Here is a 23,962-nt window from a genome sequence, read left to right as displayed (position 1 = left end):
GACATTTCACTGTGCTCTGTCTAGACTTCATTTGTTTGTTCTCATCCAATAATTCGGGCCTCGTGGTGTCAGTGTTCTTCTGTAATCACCTCCCCACCCCAAGACCTAGAAGCCCCTGTGTAACTAGTAGGATACGTACAGAACACTACAAGACTGATGGGGTGTCACTTCTAAGACTAGGTAATTAGCTATAAGAGGACTATGGCTGCCATGTTGGTATTTGGTCTCTCCTGCTCTGTCTTTGACCACTGTCTCTGGGGTAGCCTGCTGAAACGTGACGCAGCTCTGTGAAGAGGCCCACATGAGTGAGCTTGGGTTGGATCCTTCTCTAATCAAGCTTTGCGGTGACTGTGGCCCTGGGTGCAACTTGGTTGCAACTTTCTGAGAGACTGAGCTAGGAAGACCCAACTAAGCCAAACCCAATTTCATGACCAACAGAACCTGGGAAATAACAAATAATTGTTATTTCAAGCCACTAAAATTGGGGGTAATTTGTTACACAGCAAAATAAACACACTATAGCACAAGATTGTTAAAGAACTTTCATAGAGCATTTGTTTAAATAAATAGCAATTAATAAATGCATTCTGTACCAGGATACCTAGAATTTTACTGAATTTACTCATTCTTACCTCTTTTGCTCTATTTCCTCTTATTATTTATGGATTTGTTTTATACTGTAATATTGCATAGCTGATACAATTAAATCATCTCTTTTTTTGACAATCTTTTGCTTTTAATAAAATGTTCAATGCAAGGCACCCCTCATATACTTTCTGAAGCTGAATACTGTTTAAAATAAATAGAAATACAGGAATAAATTATCTAATGTCAGGGTAAATTTAAATTTTAAAAAATTGAAAACAACACCTTATTTTCTAATTCCTCTTGTTCATCCAGCTGCTGCTTGAAAAATCCAGATAATAATAATAATAATAATAATAATAATAATAATAATTTTTCTTGTTTTATCATTTGGAGAAAGAGTAATGTTCACTCCATTTCAATCAGGTAATAGAAACTTGAATTTGGAAGAGCTATCAAGACTTCTTCATTATTGTCTCTACGTTTTATTTAGGGTGATGGATTGGTCCAAGACATGCAAATTTTGTGATAAGAGCGAGGCTTCTCACTGAGTGGTGTTGCTTTCTGATCTTTACCTTCAAATACAGCTCTGTGCCAAATTTAGTTCAATGAGCAAATTTCTTTCCATACAGCTTATAAGGCTAAATTTGTTCCTTAGAACAACCAAGCTCAAGCATACTATTTTACATACATTTTACCCAATAAATAAATGTGAAATGCATGTATCATCGATAAGAGATTACTATATTTCTTTTTTTCAAAAGACAAAGGCCATGAGAAAGCCAAATAAACTGTTTAGATTTGAGTATGGGTTGATCATCAAGAAAATCCAGTCTTCCAAAAATTCTACATTTAAAATTATCTCCACTGTACATCCTTCTGCCCATTGTCAAATTTTCAAGGCAGGGAGGAGGAGAGAAATAGCTCAGTGGTAGAGCACATGCTTAGCATGCACAAGGTCCTGGGTTTGATCCCCAGTATCTCCATTAAAAACATTTTGTTTTTCAAGATTACACAAGTCGGTGATTTTTAAGAAAAAAAGTCTCAAGGCCTCCAAATCATTCCCCCTACAGTTAAATGGATCAAAAGCAGGCCAAAAAAAAAAAAAAAAAGATGGTTAAAATATTGGGTATAGCTAATAAACTTATATTCTAAATTCTTAATACTGAAATATATATTTATAGTCAAATATTTATTTTTCAATTATCTTTGATTTCAATTTGCTGGTCATAGTAAAAGAAAGATAATTTCCACAACATTTTATTTGCTTTTTGGCATGAGATTAAACACAAGGTAAGCGGGACAGACAGTGTCCAAACTTTCTTAGAATAAAATTAGGTTCTGATAACATACTTTAAAATAAAATACATCCACTGGCATTAACATAAAAACAAGAACCTACTCTAATCATTTCACATGTATTTTATGTAATTTTTTCTTTGCTGAAACTTAAGAAAGGGTTGGGTGGGTTTTGTTTTTAAGGCACTGTGATAATATTGGGTCATGTAACAAAGATGGCTATCAATAAAGCAGGTAAGGTTTCCTGAGGGATCCCCAGGTCCAGAGCATGTTAGGCATAGAAAAATCAGAAAAAAATAAAAAAGACTTATCAGACCTTGTTTCTATCCTTAAAAACCATATAATCTATTAAGATTCACACGTATACAAATGAGAATACAAAGAACTACATTTACGCAATGTGATGCAAAGTTATGCCTTAGCATGATTCTGGTCTCTAAAAGCCTCTGTTTCCAGACTTCGTCATGAGACAATTACCACATATATGTGGTAAGTTATCACTATTAGAGGAAAACACAAGTCCATCTCTATGAGTACAAGATGGAAAGGAGAGGAGAATGCCAAATCAGATGCTCTGAGATGTAAAGGAAGGTAGCTGAGGAAGATAACATGATTCATTACACAGGGTTCAATTTGCACAACACGCTGAATATAAAAAGGGGTGTTTTGCTTTCAAATGGCAGACAGGGTAGGTGCTACACATGTTAAAATAAGGAAGGAGAGATTTATGAGAAATATCGGCAACACTAAAAGCCTCTAGGATAAAGACATTTGGACAGGAAAGACACAGAACAGGATGAACCTAGGAGGGCAAAAGATGACGAGGGGAAGTAAATGCAACTGAAAGTCCAGCACAAAATGAAAGGGTACAACTGAAGAATCCACCGTGGTCACTGGCTACACTGTTCCCTTCCCCACTGCCCTACTCAGCTCTGAGAGGCAGGTGGCAATAGTCAGATTTCTGCTAATTTACTAAGTCTCTGGGTTGCTGGTGAACCTGGGAGAAATAGAAAGTTCCTAAGAACGAGAGATTATTCTCTGTGGATCCTCACCCAGCAGCACTGTCTGCATGTCCTTTACAATAACCAAAAACTAAGATGAACTTCAGTTTCTTCAGCCACTTTATGTTTTTTTTTTTTTTTTTTTTTTTTTTAAAGGAGATATATAAAACAGAGGCAGGGAGCCTCAGCTAACTGGAAGGGTTAGTGCACAATCCAAAACCATGTAACAACTGCAGAATTCTAATACACTGAGGGGAGTACCAAATTTAAAACTTAGGGGTGGGAGAGTGGAGAGAGAAACTTTCAGTAGAAGAAACATAACTAACAGAAGGATAATTATATATCTGGTTGTAAAATATGTGTAGTCTTTGGCTTAGTCTGTTTTGTCTGATACAGGTATAGCTGCTCTGGTTTCCTTTTGATTTCCACTTGCATGAAATATCTTTTTCTTTCCTGGTACTTTTAATCTGTATGTGTCAAAGCTGAAGTGAGTCTCTTTTCAGCAGCATATAGTTGGGTCTTGTTTTTTAGTTTGTTTTTTTGTTTTGTTTTCCCATTCAGACACCCAGGGCCTTTTGATTGGAGAATTTAGTTCATTTACATTTAAAGTAATTATTGTTAGGAATAGATTTACTCTTGCCATTTTGTTTATTGTTTTCTGGTTGTTTTGTTGCTTCTTTCTCTCTTATTTTTCCTTTGTGATGTGATGACTTTCTATAATAGTATGCTTTTATTTTTTTCTCTTTATCTTTTGTGTATCTACTATAGGTTGTTGCTTTGTGATTACCATGAGGCTTACGTAAAGCATATTTATAAATATTTATATTTAATAAATACTGCCCTCTGCTTTTACTAAACATATGAATGAACACTCCAAAACTTGAAATTGCTAAACAGAATTATTTGACATTATTTTTTCCTTTCCATACCATTAGAACTTATAAAAACAGTTTAGATATTGATTTTTCATATGTTCTTCTTTTTGGAGGGGGGAGGGGGAGATAATTAGGTTTCTTTTAAAAATTTATTTAAATGGAGGTACTGGGGATTGAACCCAGGACATCATGCATGCTAAGCACCTGTTCTACCATCGAGCTATATACCTGCCCCCTCATGTGTTCTTATATTACTTTCTATATTTGGGGGCATATTACATTTGTATGGTCTCATATAACTGACGATATTTGGAGTCAGTCATAGTTTCAAGTTCCAAACTTTGCCACTTACTTGCGCTATCATTTTGAACAAATTATGTATTTAAAATTCCATTTTTCACCTATAAAAAGTACCCTCCTTGTTTGATTATTGTGAAAAATAAATATGTTAATAGTATAGAATGTTTGGAACAGTACCAGGCACAAAATAAGGGTTATATAAATGTTACCTCATGTTATTCTAACAAGAAAAGTATAAACTCCTACTTTTCATGCCTTTTGTTGAATTACCATGAGTTCCTAACAGAGCAGAGTTTACACAGCACATCTGTAACAAGCTGTTGGGTATATTATGCAGAGCAAGAAATACTCCACCTTACAAGAGATATTTATTTGCCTTTTGTGTCTCACTGGGTCTCCATGGAGCCCATAAATATTATTTGAAAACCTAGGAGGGTGTACACCATTCCAAAAGATGTGAAATGTACTTTTTACCTACAGAGAAATGGAAAACTATAAAACACGTATTTGTTAGCTAAATTGGGATAAAGACTTTTTGTAAGAACAGTAGAAGCTTTGCAACTAATTGGGCTCATTTAAAATCCATTACTTCGCTTTTAATTAGGCAGAAAAGAGAAGGGAGAGTGAGACTTCATTGTTATTTAATTAAGATGGAATTTTGAAACTGGCAGTTCCAGAAAAGCTTCAGCTCCTAGAACATTATATTCATCACTTTAAAATCAATTATTTTCTAAGTCAGATGTTGAGAAGTATAGTAAAAATCAAATTGGATGTTTGTCCTGACTGAGGGAAAAAAACACATTTTTATTATAAAAGTAAACCAAAATCACTAGCTGGCATTTTGGAACCTGTGAACGTTCATTATTAACATCATTATTGCTAATATAGTGATGATGAAATTGCACTGCTGCTTGATTTTATGGGGAAAAAATGAACATAAAGAGCCCTGCTAATGTCAGGTACTGTCATTTTTTTTTCTGCAGTAATTTAAGAATATTTAGTCCTGTGCTCAAAAAAGTGATTTGTATTACAGATAATCAAAATCGCATTTTCACATACTTGTACTCATCTTTGCTAAAAAGGTATCACTGAAAAAAATCTGTTGAGTGATGTAGGTCTTTGAGGCTCTCTCTCACGCACACACATGCACACAAACATGCTCACTCACATGTTTAAGAGATGACTCAGTCCTTTCTAAGATTGTACCCAATCCACTTAAATTCTTTCCATTTATTAAATGACTATTAATTTCATGTATCCACAAATTAATAGGCTTTTATTTGACATCTTCAGGCTCCACTTATGGGAAAAGAGCACAAAGAAGGAAAGTTATCATGTAGTTGCTTGCTGTCGGGTAACATTTGTATAATCATTCGTGTGATTTCTTTTACATGTATCTATTCTTGAGTTGATTTTAGTCAGGTGAGTCACTTCTGTCAACGTCAAAATGAGGGCTGAACCTCTGAATTCCACTTTCTTACACATTGTGCCTGTGATGTATGGACAGAGCTCACTCTGGCTCATTTCACAGCAAATCCTTGTTATTGTATTATAATACACATAAATCAAATGCACAGATTTTGAACCACAGCTTGTCGGGCTTTACAAAGTAAGCAAACTGTTCAAAATCAAAGTATCATTATCATTATCAATACCCCAAAGTACTGCCTTGGGCCCGCTCCTTCATCCAAGGAAAATAACCATTATTATTATTTTTTTAATTGAAGTGTAGTTGATTTACAATGTTGTGTTAGTTTCAGGTGTACAGCAGAGCGATTCAGATACGTGTATATGTGTCTATATATATTCTTTTTCAGATTCTTTTCCATTATAGGTTGTTACAAGATGTTGAATATAGTTCCCTGTGCTATGCAGTAGCGGTGGTGTATCTATGTTATATATAGTAGTGTGTATCTGTTAATCCCAAACTCCCGATTTATCCCTCCCCTCTCCTTCCCTCATTTGATAACTGTTAAGTCTTTCTATGACTAGTAACCATTGTTTTGACTTCTGTCATTAGATACCGGCTTGTTCTGTTTTTGAACTCTATGTAAATAGAATCATACAGTATATACACTTCTGTGTCTGGCTTCTTCTGCTCAGCATTTTGTCCTGCGATCAGTCCGTGTTGCTGGGTAGAGCTTATAATTCCTATCTTTGAATGAGAACTGGTTCCTAATTCTCATCTTTGCAGAGCGGTCTGTTATGACTGCACTGCATCCATTTTATAATAGACGAACATTGTGTTGTTTATAATAGCCCCTAATTTGGGGCTATTGTAAATAATGTGGCTACAAATATATTTCAAATGTATTTAGACATCTTTTTTTTGTTCATATATATGTGATATACATCTAAATATGGAATTACTGGGTCTCTAGAGCATGAACATGTTCAAATTAATTAGATACCATTAAATAACTTCCCCAAGAAGCTGTTCCAATTTACAGTCCCACCAAAAGTATATGAAAAGTTTAACTGTTCCTCAAGTTTCGCACTGTTGTGCATTGTCAATTCTTCTTTTCTTTCCAAGTTCTGTGATGATGATTTCCAGCCTATTACAAATGATGTCTCTTTTTCTGACATCTCATTTTCTAATTGTTGGTATTATACAGAAATACACTTGGTTTATGTTAAATTTCGATTCAGACAAGTTTCCAAGTTCACATGTTAATGCAAGTAATTTATCTACAGGTTAGTTTGAATTTTCTATATGCAGCATTATATCCTCTACAAATAAGGACTTTTTTTTTTCCTTTTCAGTTCTTATCTATTTTAACATATGTACCATGATGTATGTCTGTATGCACTGCCTTACTGTACTTTCAAAGTCCTCCAATATAATACAGAATAGATGTGGTGATAAAGGACATTCTTGACTAGTTTTGGATCTCAGGAGGAAGTTTCTGAAAACTGAGCACTGAACATAATGTATGCTTTTAGGTTTTGTAGATAACTTTTATCAAACTAAACAACAATAACAAACTTGACTTCTGCTTTGAAGTAGGTCAACCCTTCTACTGAATGCAGTTAAGAACTGGATAAATTATAAAAATTGTTATTTCTAAAGGAATCAGAGGGTAGAAGAAACATGTCAGAAGGCCCTGTCTTAAGAAACAAGGGTGAACCAATGGGCGATGGAACCCTGAGTACTGTAACCAGCCTCAGCTGAACACAGTCTCTGATGGGATTGAGGTGATTAGCTTCACAACCTGTTCATTTACAGAGGACTAGAGAAAAGTTACATCATCTCATGCCTCTTTTTTATAGCAAAGGAAAAACATACAGTTAGAAATCATTAGGCTTGTGCAATAGGACAGCATCAAAGGCAAAAAAAATTAAAAAGGATTGAACAGACCACCAGTTGATTAAGATTTTCAGGTTAGCAAATAATTAAAAATACCTATGATCAATATACTCAAGAGAATAGAGACAAGACAGAGGAAAAAACCCAGAGAATTTCAACAATAAATCTGAATCTATAAATAGAATCAGAACATTTGAGAACAAAAAAATAGGACATTTGAGATTAAGAATTTGATTGATGGGTTAACAATGGATTGGTCAAAGAAGAGGACAAAATTTATGAACTGGAGCCAGTCAACATAAAATATATAACCTGAAGCACAGAGGAAAAAACATAAATGCACTTAAGAGCCGTAGGACTTAGTCAAAATACGTTACATATGTGTAACTGGAGTCCTAGAATGAGATAAAGGAGAAAGGGGAAGATACGTAGTATCTTACTGAAGAAAAAAAAAATGACTGAAAAATACTATTGTTTTTACTTCGTATTGTTTCTTAAGGCCTCATAACAAAACACCGTGAAGTATTCAGGGACAGTATTATTCAGGCAACATAGAGAAGGCTCTTATCTGAAACATCTCCATCATTCTTTTAAATGCGGCGTAAATCCAAGTTCAGTGTCTTTAAAATTTATAGTCAGAAAAAATTTAAACTGAAGGGATACCAAGGATGATCTTGCCCAAGGAAACCCTTCACCTTATTTATGAGGTCTGAGGGGATTAAAAGGCTCGCCCAGGGTGGTCTTAGGGCAGGTAATGCTTTAACGTTTCCATCTCATTCTATTTGTGGGCACGCTGTCAACGTGCCTGGTTACCAATATGACCCAATTAGTTGAGAGGTGGGGGTGGGCAGTGACTTTTTTTTTTTTTTTTAAACTCTGTAGAATATTCAGTTATGCACCAAAATAAGAAAGAGGATTCTTTGGGAAACAATTTCCTGGTGGTTCTGGTTTATCAAGAATTGAGCTGAATAATCGTTACGACAGTATTGTCAGTCGGCTCTCGGAATCTCCAGCTTTGTTCTTGTTCTATTAGATCTGCAGCATCTTAACCAAGTTTTTCGGATCCCGCTGAATCTCTCCCCAAGTCGCACCTCATTTCTCACTTTGTCTCTGGGTGAAGTCACCGTCTCAGATTCCTGCGCCTTTACCAGATATTGTGTTATCAGCTGTCACCTCTTCCTAAGGTCAGAATGCAAGTCCTGGCCCTCGACCTTTAACAAGCCATACAACTTGGGGAAATCACCTCATCTCTCGGAGCCTTGGTTTCTTCACGTGTAAACTAAGGGTAATAAACAGCACCTGCCTGATGACATTTCACTTCATTTACTCTATTCTGTGTTTCTCAAACAGTTCACCAGAAGCATTTGTAACTTGTTTTAACTACAAACATATAATTTTTGAGTAACTAAATAGTTCTCACCTCAGGCAGGTGTGAAGGCAATAAATCAAACAAAATTGCAGAAGTAAAACCCTTCGAACAAGGAACAGTAAATACAGCCTGTGGGCCAGATCCAGTCTATTTGGTAAGTACCATTTATTGGAATACGGCCACGTCCATTCGTTTACACATTAAATACGGCGAATTTTCTACTGCACGGACAGGTACAGCTGAGTAGCTGCAACTGAGAACGTATAATCCGCAAAGCCAAATATATTTACTATTTAGACCTTCAGAGAAGCGGTTTGCTGTCCTGACTTAGAACGCTGCCTGGTGGAACAGTACATGTTAATTATTCTTGTAAAGTAGCTCTTTTGATAAAACAATGCAGAATCCAGGGTTTACTATTTCTCTTAAATTCTTACTGACAAGTATGATTGTTGTTTAGGAAATTCACAATAGAGATGCAGATTTTTATGGATTCCACATTAAAAAGCATTTTTTGCAAAATGCCAATTTTGCTGGTACACTTCTTTCTCTATGAGTGAAAACAAATTTCTGGTGTATTATTTTGTAACTAAAGCGTAGTAATTTTATGCAGCTGGGATAAATCTATTTTACATTTGAGCTCATGATTTATGGAATCTATTGAAAGTTACATAGGCTAGTTGGAGTTACTGGATGTAATGTGGGTGTTTTTTTTACCAATCTTCTAAAATCAAGATTTATTCATATTAAATAAGGTATTAAAAAAAGAAATTGTCCATTTTCGTGGTGCTGTTATATACAAGAACATTAAACATAACACTTTTTTTGTTTTTAATAGTTAATATAAGGGATTGAAGAGGGAATGAATATGTAAATATACGTATATATAAAATTTTTTTTGGCAAGGCATAATAATTGTTCTCCATGGCAAAAAAAAAAAGCCTTTCTTTCTACTTGAAATTAGTATTATTTATAAAGGAGAAATTAGCTAGAAAACTGGACAAAGGCTGTCTAGCCAGAGAACTCCAGAAATTCATGGCTTCTTCCTCATGCTATTCCTGGAAACAGTCTTTTAAAATTGTTCCCATGAAATGTTGGATCATAACCAATATGGCACCATCAGAAGGGTTATTGTTGTAATAGTGAACACCAATAATAAGTGGCAAAGTGAGTCATCAGACATCTGTATTTACATGCTGAGGGAGCAAGTTTTAGCTTTTATATCCAAACTCAAGGTTGTAATTATTATTTATGAGTTACCATTATATCCAGCAGGACATTCTGTGCATAATAAATAACTGCTTACTGAACAGCAATAAAATAATTTATATTGCGTTATAAGGAAATCTGTTTAGATGAGGAGGAATTTCAATAACTATAGAAATCCATCATGGTTCTAACATGATCAAAACTAGCATCACAGAGAGCATGAAAGATAAAACAGACGTCTTAACGCATGACAATATAATAACGCAGATTAAGAAGCAAACAATAGCAGTGGGAAGAAGAGCTATGGGAAATGATACATAGGAAAAAAACCATCAGAACTTGGCGATTAACTCAAAGTGGAATAATGATTAAAAAAAAAAAAAGAACTCAAGAAAGCCCTCATTCCCACTGTGTATGGAAAAAAAAATATATGTAATATTATCCAAATACAGCATTATTGATAATTTGAAAATGATGGGGATCTCCAAGACGAATTCAGACGAAGAAAAAAAAGTGTCAGTCTAATCTTAGAATTTCAAAGGAGGATATTCACAATAGGCAATATACAGAAACAAATTAATGTTTGCTGATAGATGAATGGACAGAGATGTAGAAAACAAACTCACGGTTACCAAAGCGGGAGGGATAAATCAGGAGCTTGGGATGAGCAGATACAAACTACTGTATATAAAACAGATAAACAACAAGGTCCTGCTGTACAGCACAGGAAACTACATTCAATATCTTGTAATAACCTATATTGAAAAAGAATATGAAAAAGTATATATAACTGGACCACTATGCTGTACACCAGAAACTAACACTACATTGTAAACCAACCACACTTCAACGACGAAAAAGGAGAACATTAATTTTGGATCCTGATACAGGTTGAACCATGGATAAGGGTTAAATGGCTTTAACTTTGAAAAGTAGGTAAGCAGACAAACAAGGAACCAAACGAATTCTTGCTAGACTCCTTTCTCCTTTTCAAACCCTTCTGTCTGCTCTCTCTTGCCTGTGCAAGCTCTTTATGCGCTTCCTGTCTTCTGCAGGCAAGCATGCCTGCCCTCTTCCACCTCGGCAGAGGAAATACTGCTGCTTCTCATTCTGGGACCCTCTATAGAGTCGCCGTTCTCTTGATGTCACGATTTCTTGGTTGTATTTGCTCTCATCACCTCCATTCCCTTTCTGTGTGTCCAAGGTCCAGCTTGACAGTGAGGTTTCCACTCCTGTTACTTTACTCGAATGGCTGTTGACCAGGTTGTGTCAGTGGCGTCTTGACCATCAGATACGGCGCTGTTTTCTCAGGTCTCTTTGGTCACAGGAGTGTTCCTCTGTTAACTCTTCTTGAAATGGTCTTATTGGGCTCCAGCCATACACTGTTTTCTGTCTTTGTGACTTGGGCATATCTGTTATTTTACTGTTGATTTTTCCTCCTTCCAAATTCTTTCTTCCCTCCAGCTTTATTGAGGTACAACTGACGAAATATATGTAAGATGAAAGTTGTATCTATTTAAGGTGAACAGCGTCATAATTTGATAGATACATAGAAGATTATTATCACCATCAAGCTAATTTACACTTTCACCACCTCACGTAACTGGTCACTATGTGGTATATTATATCCCTGCAACTTATTCATCTTAATAGTTAAAAATTTGTACCCTATGATTAGCATTTCCTCATTTCTCCCACCTTCCAGCCGCAGACAACCACTGTGTTACTCTGTGCTTCTGTGAGTTTAACATTTTTAGATTCCGCCTATAAGTGAGATTATACAGTATTTCTTTCTGTGTCTGGCTTATTTCACATGGTGTAACAGTCTCCAGTCATCCATGTTGTCACAAATGGGAAAAAAATTCCTTATTCGACTGTATATGTCATATTTTCTTTGTCAATTCATCTATCAATAAACATTAATTTGTGTAAATAAGGTCATTTGTGTCATTTTTTTTTTTAAAGATTCCACATATAACTGATATCATATGATATTCTTCTTTCTCTTTCTGGCCTACGTCACTTAGTATGACAATATCCAGGTCCATCCATGTTGCTGCAACTGGCATTATTTCATTCTTTTTATGGCTGAGTAGTATTCCATTCCATACCACATCTTCTTTATCAAATTCAATGATGGACAAAGGTTGCTTCCATGTCTTGGCTATTGTAAATACTGCTGCTATGAACACTAGGGTGCATGTATGTTTTCAAATTAGAGTTTCCTCTGGATACATGCCCAGGAGTGGGATTTCTGGATCATATGGTAACTCTACAAAATTAACGAGAGAGGACACACTAGACACACCCCCCCCCCACCCTTAGGGGTATTAAGAACTCTCCTTTCCTCAATTACATACATACACTGCTTAGTAACCATGGCTAAGAATGGCTAGTTGAAAACAGAGATCAGTTTAGTTTAACAGATCTTGTGAAAATGTGTGTGACCTAATGAAGTCCAGTAGCATCATGGGAATAGGCCATATGAGCTTTCTCAAGGACAAGATTTCAGGATAAATTTTGATCAAGTTATATCACTTCTTCCCACTTACGCCTCCATTAATTAGCTTACCCAATAATATTCCATTTTATGAAATGGATGCCTGTGATTATCAAATGCCTCCCAATTTGGAGGTTTTCTCATTGACGATTTCAGCTGGTGAACTTATTTTTGGTTAACTATTCATGCTTTTTGATAAGACTCAGATAAATTGAAAGAAACAATAACAACAAACAAAATGAAGCAATCAATCCAAAAAAAAAGATAATTCTCTATATGGTTCTGACATCTTTGTGTCTCAAGACATCATTGTATAAAAGAGACAAGGATCCAAACTCAACTAATGTTATTAACTGTGTTAAAACACACTGTGCTCACAAAATTGAAATTACAAAATAAGAAAGTGCACCTGTGGCGTGATGGAGTTACAAAATATTCATGAGGGATTAAGCAAGAGGAAGATCAAGACGTGCAATGTGTTTGCTGACTGCAAAGCTAAGTCTCTGTAGTCAGCGTAACTGGTGTGGGTGTGCTGATCAATCAAAGCACGCCATTGGAGACGATGCCCCCCATTCCTAACAGAAGTATACAATTGTTATTCATAACAAATCACCATGTTGCATCCTTTTAACAATTTGACTAAAAGTTCACACAGACCCCTTTCAACTCTGATGAGAAGAGGCTTCGCAAACCAAGGGCATTAGCTCCAGGGTGATGAGAAAAAGTTGCAAGTTAACTAAGGCATCCCCAATGCTATTGGCATCACTCCTTCTTCAAGTCCACTTACATTTTTGTTCTCCATGAACACGAAGGACATTTTCTCACCAATTGGAAAGCTCGCGTAGTCCTTAAATTCACTTTTTTCCCCACATCTGAGCCATTTCAGGTCTTTATATGATGCTCAAAAAGTAAGCAGGGGAAATAACACTGTCTGGATGCTCCTCGTGCTTCTGAGTGGTGAACAAGCTCCCTACCTGCTAGGAAGGAGTGTGAAGCTATGGGTAAGACAAAAAGCTACTGTTGTTGTTACTGTTTTTAATTCCAGGCAAAATTAGGTATAAACCCGAGATTTAAAAGCTAGCCCAAAGTGGAGCTATTGGAATCGAGGCCTCTTGGTCAGGGTGCAGCCTCAACAAGCTTTTCCTGCCTTGCAGCCTCAAGAACAGGCATCGTGAGCCTGCCTGGCATTTTGAGGGAGGAACATCCACACAGAAAAGAAGTGAATTATTTAAATCAGAGGAGGTCTCAGAGTCATTCCACTGTGTTTATTTTCTATATTTTAACTCGGGTGAGTTTTGAAGTGAGTGTTGGATTGCTGACCCTGCAGTTGGATGGACCAGGGCAACTGGAGGCTCCTCACTCCTCTCCCATCCTTGGAAACATCCTTTCTGCCCACTGTTCCCACAATGCGAGCCATTTCCAAGGATGCAGCCTTGAGAGAGCAATGTGTTAAGACATCTGGTCTGGACTAAATATGTGACTGAACCCTGTTTAAGGGCTCTTAAGCATCAACTTTGAAGATTCTGGGGGTGGGTGTCAAGATCTTCTCATAGTGCTCAAGACAAGCCTCGTACATAAGTTCCCTGCTTTTTAAACCTGCCGCCTCCCAATCTGGAGTGTCTGGGGGCTAGTTTCTGGTTTCACCTGGGAAGTTCCCAAGTTTGCAGACCAACATGGAATAGACTCCAAGTTTTATATTTATATACTGCCCTTTTCAGTCAATGAATCCAACCCTTTTTCATCTTGAAAATGAATCTGGGATAGTTATCTGGCTTATGTTGTGAAAAGACCACAGTAGCTGTTGTGAATAGATTGTTTGGGCTCCTGGGCAGATACAGAGAAATCTATCAGGGGACCTTGGGCAGGATGCTGGTGACAGATCGTGGCGGCTGGACCAGGGAGGGAGCGATGAGGGGGTTAGAAGTCACTGTCTGGAAATACTTTGAAGGAGAAGCTCCCGAGGTGTTCGGACCAATTGGCTAGGAGGGGTGAGAACACAAAGGAGTCTTAAATGAGTGCAGGGCTTGTGACCTGTCCAGTGGGTGCTGCTCTGTGCAGACGGGGCTGGTGGAAAAAAGATGAGGAGCATACATGGGTGTTGATGAAATTCTAGGCAGCAGACTTTTTCTTGGGGAAGTATACTTCCAGGTTTGGTGGTTCTAATCGTTAGAATTGTCTTATATCTGTTTTCTTGAACTCTTCATCCACTTTGCCCAGTTCAGGCTCCTGGCATGAGGAGGATTCTGTACGACAGTTTCTCATCTATGTCTCCTCCAAGCTAAACATCTCCATTTTCCAGGACCCTTCCTCAAACAGCACATTAGCCAGACCACTGAGGATACTGGCTCCTTTGTCAGGTGTCAAAGTTTGCTTGAGGAATATGTGGCTCAAATTGGCACAAAGATCTCCGGACAAGATACAACCAGAAAAGACTTTAGAGAGTTGATACCTCTCTACACCTTCCCCTCCCTCCTCTGTAAGGGAGACCGACCGTGAATTAGTTTGAGCAGCTCAGAAACACTTGGTTGACGTCACCCAGCTTTCAGTTGGAAAGTGGAGAAGTTTAATGTCAGAATTTATTAGCATAAATTTGCTCAAGCCTGAAATCATTGGGTGAGTTTATTTTTCATTGATTTTGTTTGTTTTTTGTTTTGTTTTGTTGCGGGGGGGGGTAGGTAATTAGGGTTATTTATTTTATTTCGTTATTTTTTAATGGAGGTACTGGGGATTGAATCCAGGACCTCGTGTATGCTAAGCAGGCACTCTACCACTGAGATACACTATTCCCCCTATTTTTCACTGATTTATGGTTATTGTTTTTAAATAAAATACATTTACTAAAGTAATTCTTGTTTATGGTTTAAAATTATAACATTGTTAACATGCATATAGCAAAATCTAGCTGTTCCCCTCCCTGACCCCACACCTAAAACTGGTCCCCAGGCAACCATTTTCCAAGTTTTGATTATCCCTTTATCCTCTGCTAGAGAATATCTTTAATAAAAAGAAGCATATGCTGCTTTCTTTTGATATGTGAGGTTTTTGCTATCTTATCTGTCCTCTTCCTCTCCACTTCCTCATAATGTGATCTCCTTAAAAAAAAAACATAAAGTGTTTTCATTAACTACCAAAAAGGTTCCCACTGTTGAGCCTTATATATTATAGTTATCTATTGCATATCTTTTTCTTGGAGTTAGTGTGTATTTTATTGATTTTTTGATTAAGTCCTCACACCTCCTTCAAAATCTATGAAAATCCCTTTTATATCCCTTGTCATTAATTATGTTTTCCTGAAGACCCCTTTCTGGAGTCCTCTGTCCTAGTCCTGCACTGGGGATTGGCTGTGCACCCAGCCTGCCTCCCCATTCTTGTCTGGTCTTCCTCCCAAGAATTCCCTTTGCCTCATTCCTGAGAAGTCTCTCTTGTTTCCTGGATCCCATTTCTTCATTTCCCTTGATTTGTTTCTATGTTTCAGTGGAGCATATTTTTCAGGAATTTTCTTAAAAAAAGAAAAGAAAAGAAAAGAAACTGTCTGTTTTGGAGCATTTGCCTGTTTGAATACTTTATTTGACCCAAGCAATGATATCTGTGGTTAGATGGAGAATTCTAGGATGGGCATTATTTTCCCTCACAATTTTGAAGGCGTTATGCTTTATCTTCTGAGAATGCTAGTATTACTGCTGAGAGGTCCAAAGCTGTTATTCTTTCTGGTTTTTCATACGGGATGTGCATGGGGCTTACGTTTATGTTGGGCTTATTGACATTTCATAACTTCCCTCTGTTATCTCATCTTTTCAATCATGTTGCCATTTCTTAGCCTGTTTTTGTTTTTCCTTTCTACTTTTGAGGTCATTCTGTTGGTTTTAATTTCTAAAATTTTCATTCCAGTTTACTTAATTTAGAGCATTGTATCAATATCCATCTGGTAAAGCCCACAATACAGGCTGTACGTACATGAGAAGCCCACAGCTAACATGATACTCAACAGGGAAAAGCTGAAAGCTTTTCCTCTATGAGCAGGAAGAAGACAAGGATGCCCATTCTTGGTTACGTAAGATGACAACTCAATGAGTTTTTACCAATGGACACACACAACATCCAAGGAACAACACAGCATCAGGATCCTAAAATCCCCGTATTCACCTGCTCTCTTCCGATCCCATATCCCGTACTTCTCCCCACCCAACTAAGATTATGACTCATAACAGCATAGATTCGTTTTTCCCCTTTTGATCATTTGTTTCTTTATATAAATGGAATTGTACAGTATGTATACTTTTATTTATGGTTTCTTTCATTTTGCTAACATTTTGTTTATGAGATTCGAACATATTCAGGTATAGTTGTAGATTGTTTATTGTTTATTCTACGGCAGGTGCGTGCGTGCGTGCGTATACAAGAGTAAGAGGGAAAAGCCAGAGATTAAGTATATTGGGATACAGGTAGAGAAACTGGATCAGACAGGGAGAAACCCAGTGGTATAGATCATATTGGCAATGTTCTGGTTATTACACTGACTGGTAAATTTGCGGTTGTTCACTGTATTATTTGCTTCCTAACACAAATATATATTGCTTACACTACTTTAAGTATAATACAGAATTTAACAAAATAGAATTAGGCATGCTGTCTCATAGTATACCATTTCTTATCCAAAGCTTCAATGCATTGCTGAGATCGACTGATAATAGCATATTCACAAGTGAATCAGCAAAACTGGATCACTTTCAACAATTTGCAAATTCTTGAGAAGCTGGCCCCTTAGTCTTGAATATGCAAGTCCTAATCTACCCTGTGTTGTGGAAACGGCCTTTTATTTTCTCCTTCGGTGAGTGGTAATAGACTTGTTCTCACTAGCTAAACGCTGGAGCCTACTCTGCTGCGCTATAAATAATAGGAAGGTGAATCCTCACACTCTCCAGAACAACGAAGAAGAAATAAAATTACACTGCACTGATTTTCCTCCATATGCCGGGACACTTCGTTATGTCCTGGGAATGAAAGTGATCCCTCTTGCCCTGTTGATTTAAGCAAGGGAACATGTGGGGGTTTCCACCACTTGCCAGTAGGCATCTCGCTAGAAAAAAAGAAAAAAGTCCAACTTCAAAGGGAGGACAGCAAAATCAAATTGCAAGTCCTGGTAAACTGTGGGTCAAACCAAACTGGAAGCCTGGTCTACCTTGAGATTATTCGAATATAAGTAAGATGGTCTCTTATTTTTAAGGTTAGTTTGGGTTAAGAAGACTAGTACGTGCAATAGAAATAACTCTGAAACAATATGTAAGAACAATTGTCTCTGACAAGCAAAAGGTATGAAAGAATGTTTCTCAAGGAATTTTACTTCCTTTAGCAAGAAAACCAGCTTCAACTTGCAGGAAGTTAATTGAAAATCCCCACAGAAAGAACTGAAGTGAATGCCCTTCAAAACATCAAAGCTTTTCTTAGTTCCTTAACTCTTTTGATGAACTTGCAGTCCATTTAGTTCCCTCTGGTATTTTTCATTAATAACTTCTGAAGCTTAATACTTATTTCTTAAGCTTATCATATCTTTTTTCATTCGACTTCATTACCCCCACTAACATTGGTCATTTTGTTCCTCTTATGTATGTGTGTTTACTCTCTAATAAGATGGTTGTGTTTTCCAAATGTTTCCTTTCTCAATCTTTAAAATGAAGACAGAAAATTCTCATATATCATTTTGATGCATTCAAATCATCATGGATTATAATGTGGAAGTAACTGTACTCATTACTGAAAGTAATTCTGACAGCTCTAAATGAATCCTTGTTTTCTGTTGAAAGTCTTGAACTACCATGGTTGGATACGCCTGGTGAACTTCCCCCTTCCCCTTTCAAATATTTCCCTTGGCTCTAAGTCTGCTTTTACATCTCAGTTCATTTACATACAAACTCCATTTCTGCCCCAACCCAAACCTCTGCCACTTTTCTGTCTGCACCCCACCTAGGGTAACACTGTCGGCTTCTGATTTTCAAGCTTCATTTCTGTCCCCAGAAGCCATGTAAGCATTTTTGTGCTTGAGCAAATAGGGTCCTGGTTTAAAATTTCTCTTTTTTTTTTTTCTCCTCATCATATTTCCTCTATTTTATCTCATTCTCCCACACACATCTCGAGAAGAAATAAAGTATCTCAACGGATTCGACTTGAAATAGTGCATTTGCCAATAAGGCTTTGGAAACAAAGTGCTCTCGAACTGCAGGGGATTTTCTAATCATAAACTTGCTCATTCTCATCATCCCCAAGGGGCTAAAGCACATATTATTATTCCATTAAGGAAATGAGGACTCTCTGAGCCAAGCAATTCTCTCTTTAGCTCCCTCCTCCCATTTTCATGTTCTAAAACTCTCTCTACATAAATGGTTCTCAAAGCTTGTTAGCCATGACCTTGTGACTGGCAGAAGATTCTTTCCTAAGGCTCATTCAGTGCACAGACCTGGAGGTCAGCCCTATGGATAGGGTTCTAGGTCTCATGAAACAAAGCAGTTCAGCCTTTGAGTTGTACCTTGTAGGTCTGTCTCATATTGAACTTGGGGAAAAAAAGGACTGTGTTAAAAACGGTTGAAAGTTACTTCTACTCAAAGTTTCTCCATGAACACAGCACTCTAGATTTTTCCTAGAAAACTACCCGATGCAACAGAAAACAAAACATCATCAAATAGAAACAGTCAAAGCCACATTTCTTTTAATATATAAACGTTTTCAGGTAAGTGGGACATAGGAGAGAAAACCTTTTGGAAGATTTGACTTTTAACTCCGTCCTTAATCTCTGGTTCCACAAAACAGTTCATATGCATCTTGTATGTCCCCTGCCTCAGCCCTGAAGTCGGGAACTGGGTTCCTTTCATGGGAGATTGGAATTTAGAAACCAATTTCTTGGTGCCAAGTGTGTTCATGACTCCTGAGGTGTACGTTCTGGATACCCTGAGCAGACAGAGCCAAGAAAACACGCATATGTACACACTAATCCATGTATATCCCATTCTCTCTGCATCCCAGGGACCAGTGACTGTGACTAAAAACCAGTGTCAATTTTCTTATTTACATTCCCCTAGTTATTCTAAGCTATGAGAATGTTATTTTATTGGGAATTAAATCAAGCTATTTCAATGTCTTTTTAAAATAAAGCTAATTAATAAATACAGGATTATTTTCTCCCTGATTTAGACCCTTGGAAAAAAATTTGCTCCCCTATTGGCTAGTGGGATGAAATCTCTTATTTGGGTTTCTTATTGTGAGTTTAAGTTTAAGTCCCTATGAAGTAGGAAGGGCCAAGCCTTTTCAGCTATTAGTTTAAAAAAATCTGTAAAAATTCAACTTGAAGAGATCAACACTCAATTTTTCAGGTTGTCATAATTACAGATTAAAGTCTGATATTATATAATCAAAATTAAAAAATTATTAAAGCAATCATAAGGAATTCCAGTTTCTGGAATTTAAAAAATGTATCAAGGACTTGTTCTTTAATTCAGTTTTAATTCTCTCATTATTTATAACAGTAAGACTGGAAACAAACTAAATGGCAAACAATGCTAATTACTTAAACTCGTTATAGTATGTCCACAAGATGGGCTTGACGTAACCAGTAAAACATCATGGTCTCACTAAACATATTTACAGTGAATCTTACAAAAATATATTTTAGGCTAAATAAACACAAGGTATACAAAATATTAGCTCAATATTTTGATATGTGATTATGTATAAACACGTACGCATGTATAATTTTAGGTAAACAAATGCTTCTTTGTATGTATATATATAAACACACCATGTAATTTCTATATGCCTATAATTCTATCAGATATACTATATATAAACAAATTAACAAATAGATGGTGGAGTTTGTAGTAATACTTAAGTTTATGTATATTTTTCTACTATTAATGAGATTTCTATGATAAAATATTTGATTTTTAGAAAAATAAATTGATTGTATTTAATATCCAACTCTATTCTATCATAAAATAATGTATTCATACAGTCACGTTAACCTACAATGTAACAGGCACCATACCTGGGTCCCACTCAAAGTTAATCTGTCTAATCATATATGGTTTATCTGTGGACGTTCCCTTCTATTTCTACTTAGCCAAAAGTTTTTATGTTAAGTGTTGAATTTTATCAAATGATTTCTCTGCATCTATTCATGTGTTTATATATTTTTCCTTTACATTTTAACCTAGAAAGTTACATTGATTGATTTCTAAGTCCTTGGATGGTGCTGACCTAATGAGGCATGACTTTTTCCTCAGAGACATGGCCAGTGCAAGTGAGTTTTATGAGCTGATGTTACTATTTTGAGATTAATTTAAATCTATCTTTCTCTGATGATCACAAGTGCTGTCCTAATTCTTTAGAATAAACTCAAGGAATTGCTATATTTTTGATGTGTTAGATGATGTCTGAATTAGCGGCCCAAAGCAGTCTTTTCCAACGTGTGTTCTGGAGACCACGGACTCCACGGAATTGTTCAGTCCAAGGTACTTCAATGACCAAAGAAGTTTGGGAAAACACCACACAAGATCTGATACTTAGAGAATCACAACGCATATGAGCAGATTAAAGATTCTTACCAGTCCTGCAAAATACATTTATTCACCTTTTTAAGTCAAGCATTTCCCAAATTTATTGGATCATGAAATCTTTTCTTTACCAAACAGTCATTAACAGCTTTGGAAACCATTAACACACTTGGGAAAGTTCTTGCCTTTTATAAATGAGCATTTTAAAAAATCTTTATCCAATTAGAGTGTATTAATTTGTAATAATATACAGATTTACCAAACTTAGCTTTGTTTTTTATACTTTAAATGAAAATATTACTTCTTATCCTATGAAGAGCACAAAAAAATCCCAGTAAGATGAAAAGACATTATTAATTATTCATGACAATCTAAATAACAGTTAAACTTCAAGGTAGACACATTTTTTTTCCTTTAACTGTCCTGTATTTTTTTCCCAGAAACAAATGCTCTATTGCTGACTTCTTCAGCGTAAGTTAAGCCAGATGTAACCCCTCACTGAAGGAAAAGAGATAAGTACTGACAGAAAAGAAGGAAATTTGCAAGTGGCAGTTGCATTTTTTAATGCATGTGCCAGAAAGCTTGATTTTAAACTCAATATACCAAAACTTCATTTACCTGAAGTGCAATAATTCTGACTTTTGAATAGTTTAACACTCCAAAAGAATGTGGTGAAATTAACTTTTGCAATAGCTGTGGAAAAAAAAAAAAGAAGCTATAAAGCAAATTAAAATCAGGGAAATGACAGAAGTTGAGTGAATGCCATATCCCTCCCCCCTTTTGTGATTAAATACCCTAATCAAAAATCTCTCTTATCTACTTGCAGAAGCATTTACAAACTCTGCATAACATAGAGTGAGTCACCTTCCCCCATGCCAGTCAATATGCATGAACTGGAAGATGCTTTGTACACATATGCTTTTAAAATTGTCTCTTTAGTAACTATAATAACATGATGTTTCTTTCATTTCTTTAAAATACTTGCCCACTCTGAATTCTTTCTGAGTCTCAGAATTCTTCCTCGCCTCTCTTCTGAGGTCAGGGAAAATTTGCAAAGCATTCCAGAGGCCTCTAGCAATGAGAAGGATGTATGACTAAGCAAATCTTTGATTCAGAGTTGTTTTGCTCCCGTTATATGACAATGGGAGAAGAGGATGAAGATTAATGTTTACTGAGAAGCTGACGCGTATTAGCATTCTTTTGGTGTCACCCCAAAAGGGGGAGGGAAAAGACCCCAGGTCTTGTCATACCCGAAAGGTAAGAATTCAGACGGGAGACAGAATCTTGTGTAGCGAAAGATTTTAAAGGATTTATTAGCAAAGGGGAAGTGCACCTCCAAGAATGGGAGGCGGGCTGATTCAAGGGCGGACAGCAGAGGTCTTTGTTTGCCCCCTCCTCTTATACCCTCGCTTGGAGGTGGTCTCTTGATTGACGGCTCTTGCCCCTGGAGTGCTTAGTCATGCTTGTCCCCTTTTGTGCATTTCCTTACCCATGATGCACATAGAAAAACCCATGGGGGATGCCTAAACTGCTATGCTAATTATATTACAATGAGCATTGGGTCATGTCCCGTTAGGTCCTTGTCGCTACCACGCAGTTGCGGCTGTTGGGTTCTAACGGTTTCATGCTGGCACTCATTTGGAGGAAGTAAAGCCCCTTTATGCTGAAGGCAGGCATAGCGCCATCTTCTGGACCATCCTCCCTCTCTCCTCCACCTGTCTGCCTGGTGCCGCCACTTACCTAACTACCTAACGTTAGGAACTTCACATACCTTGCTCACAACACATCTACAAACATCTCATTTTGCAGAGGAGCAAAAGCCTGGACAGGTCATTCAGCTACTAATTGGTTGGCTTAGATGTGAACTCAAACTTCCCTTGCTCTAAACACTATGCTGTCTTCTGCCCTATCACATACTTCAGTGTGTGCAAATTTCTCATTATTTTTAAGTATACTTCAACATCTCCAGAATAGTTGAAATATTCTGTTCTCTTTACAGAGGAGAAAAATGAGGTCCACTGGGACATAATGGGTACCTTTCCACTTTTTTAAGCTCCTTCACTCCAATACCCCTTAGAGTACCCTTTCTCAGAAGTCAGTTCCACTGGAGTCTGATTAGTCACTGAAACAAGATCTTCCAATCAACACTTAACGATTCATTTGACTCCCACTCTAGGAACCTCCTGCTATCTTTTGAAGAAACTCCTTGTTATCGTTAGAGCCACTGGTACCATAAGAAAAAGAGACCGAGAGATTCAGCCTGGATTCTACTGTTCCTGGTTACTTATTGTTTATGAAAATTAAACCCAATATAAAGCAGGGTGTTTGAGTTAAAAATAAGACCAACACAGTTAAAAATGACAAATAATAAGATGGCACAAAGCATCTGAGATGAGTTAATTAATGCACCTATTAACCTAACAATCTGTAACAACAATGTGTATGTATTAAAAAAAAAAACTCAGACTTTTTATTTCCTTAACTTCCACAGTCAGCATGTTTAAGCATTTTCCTAATATGATCCCATTTTATATTTTAATCTTCCTGAGCCTGCAAAATGTTATGATAAATTTAGCTGTTTACTCATCTTTTGCTAGAGTAGCCTGAAATTTTTTTTTAATTCATTAAAAAAACAACAAAGCAACAACTGAGAACAGTATGTTATTGTCCTGTGTCTTTTTTTGTTAGGAAGGGAATATAAAGCACTCTGTTTTGTAATGAATAGATGGATGATACTGTGCTGCTCAATGAGACACTGTTTCAAAATCTATTTTATCTGTGTGCCTGGGATTTTATTTGTGCCCCAGTCAGCTGGTTGATGAGTGTTAGGTACCAGGGCAAGAACCAGACTTGCCTAAGAACGAAGTTTGGAACGATTACATACCACCTTTGGACAGATGAAAACACAGAAACTGACCAAAAATTAATCATTTTCTCCCTCTTTAAAAATATTCAAAGAAATAAAATTTCTCCATCCATG

This window comes from Camelus ferus, chromosome 16 (genome assembly GCF_009834535.1).
Source record: "Camelus ferus isolate YT-003-E chromosome 16, BCGSAC_Cfer_1.0, whole genome shotgun sequence".
NCBI classification, from domain to species: domain Eukaryota; kingdom Metazoa; phylum Chordata; class Mammalia; order Artiodactyla; family Camelidae; genus Camelus; species Camelus ferus.
The sequence above is the reverse complement of the archived record's forward strand: the minus strand, read 5'-3'. Positions refer to the sequence as shown.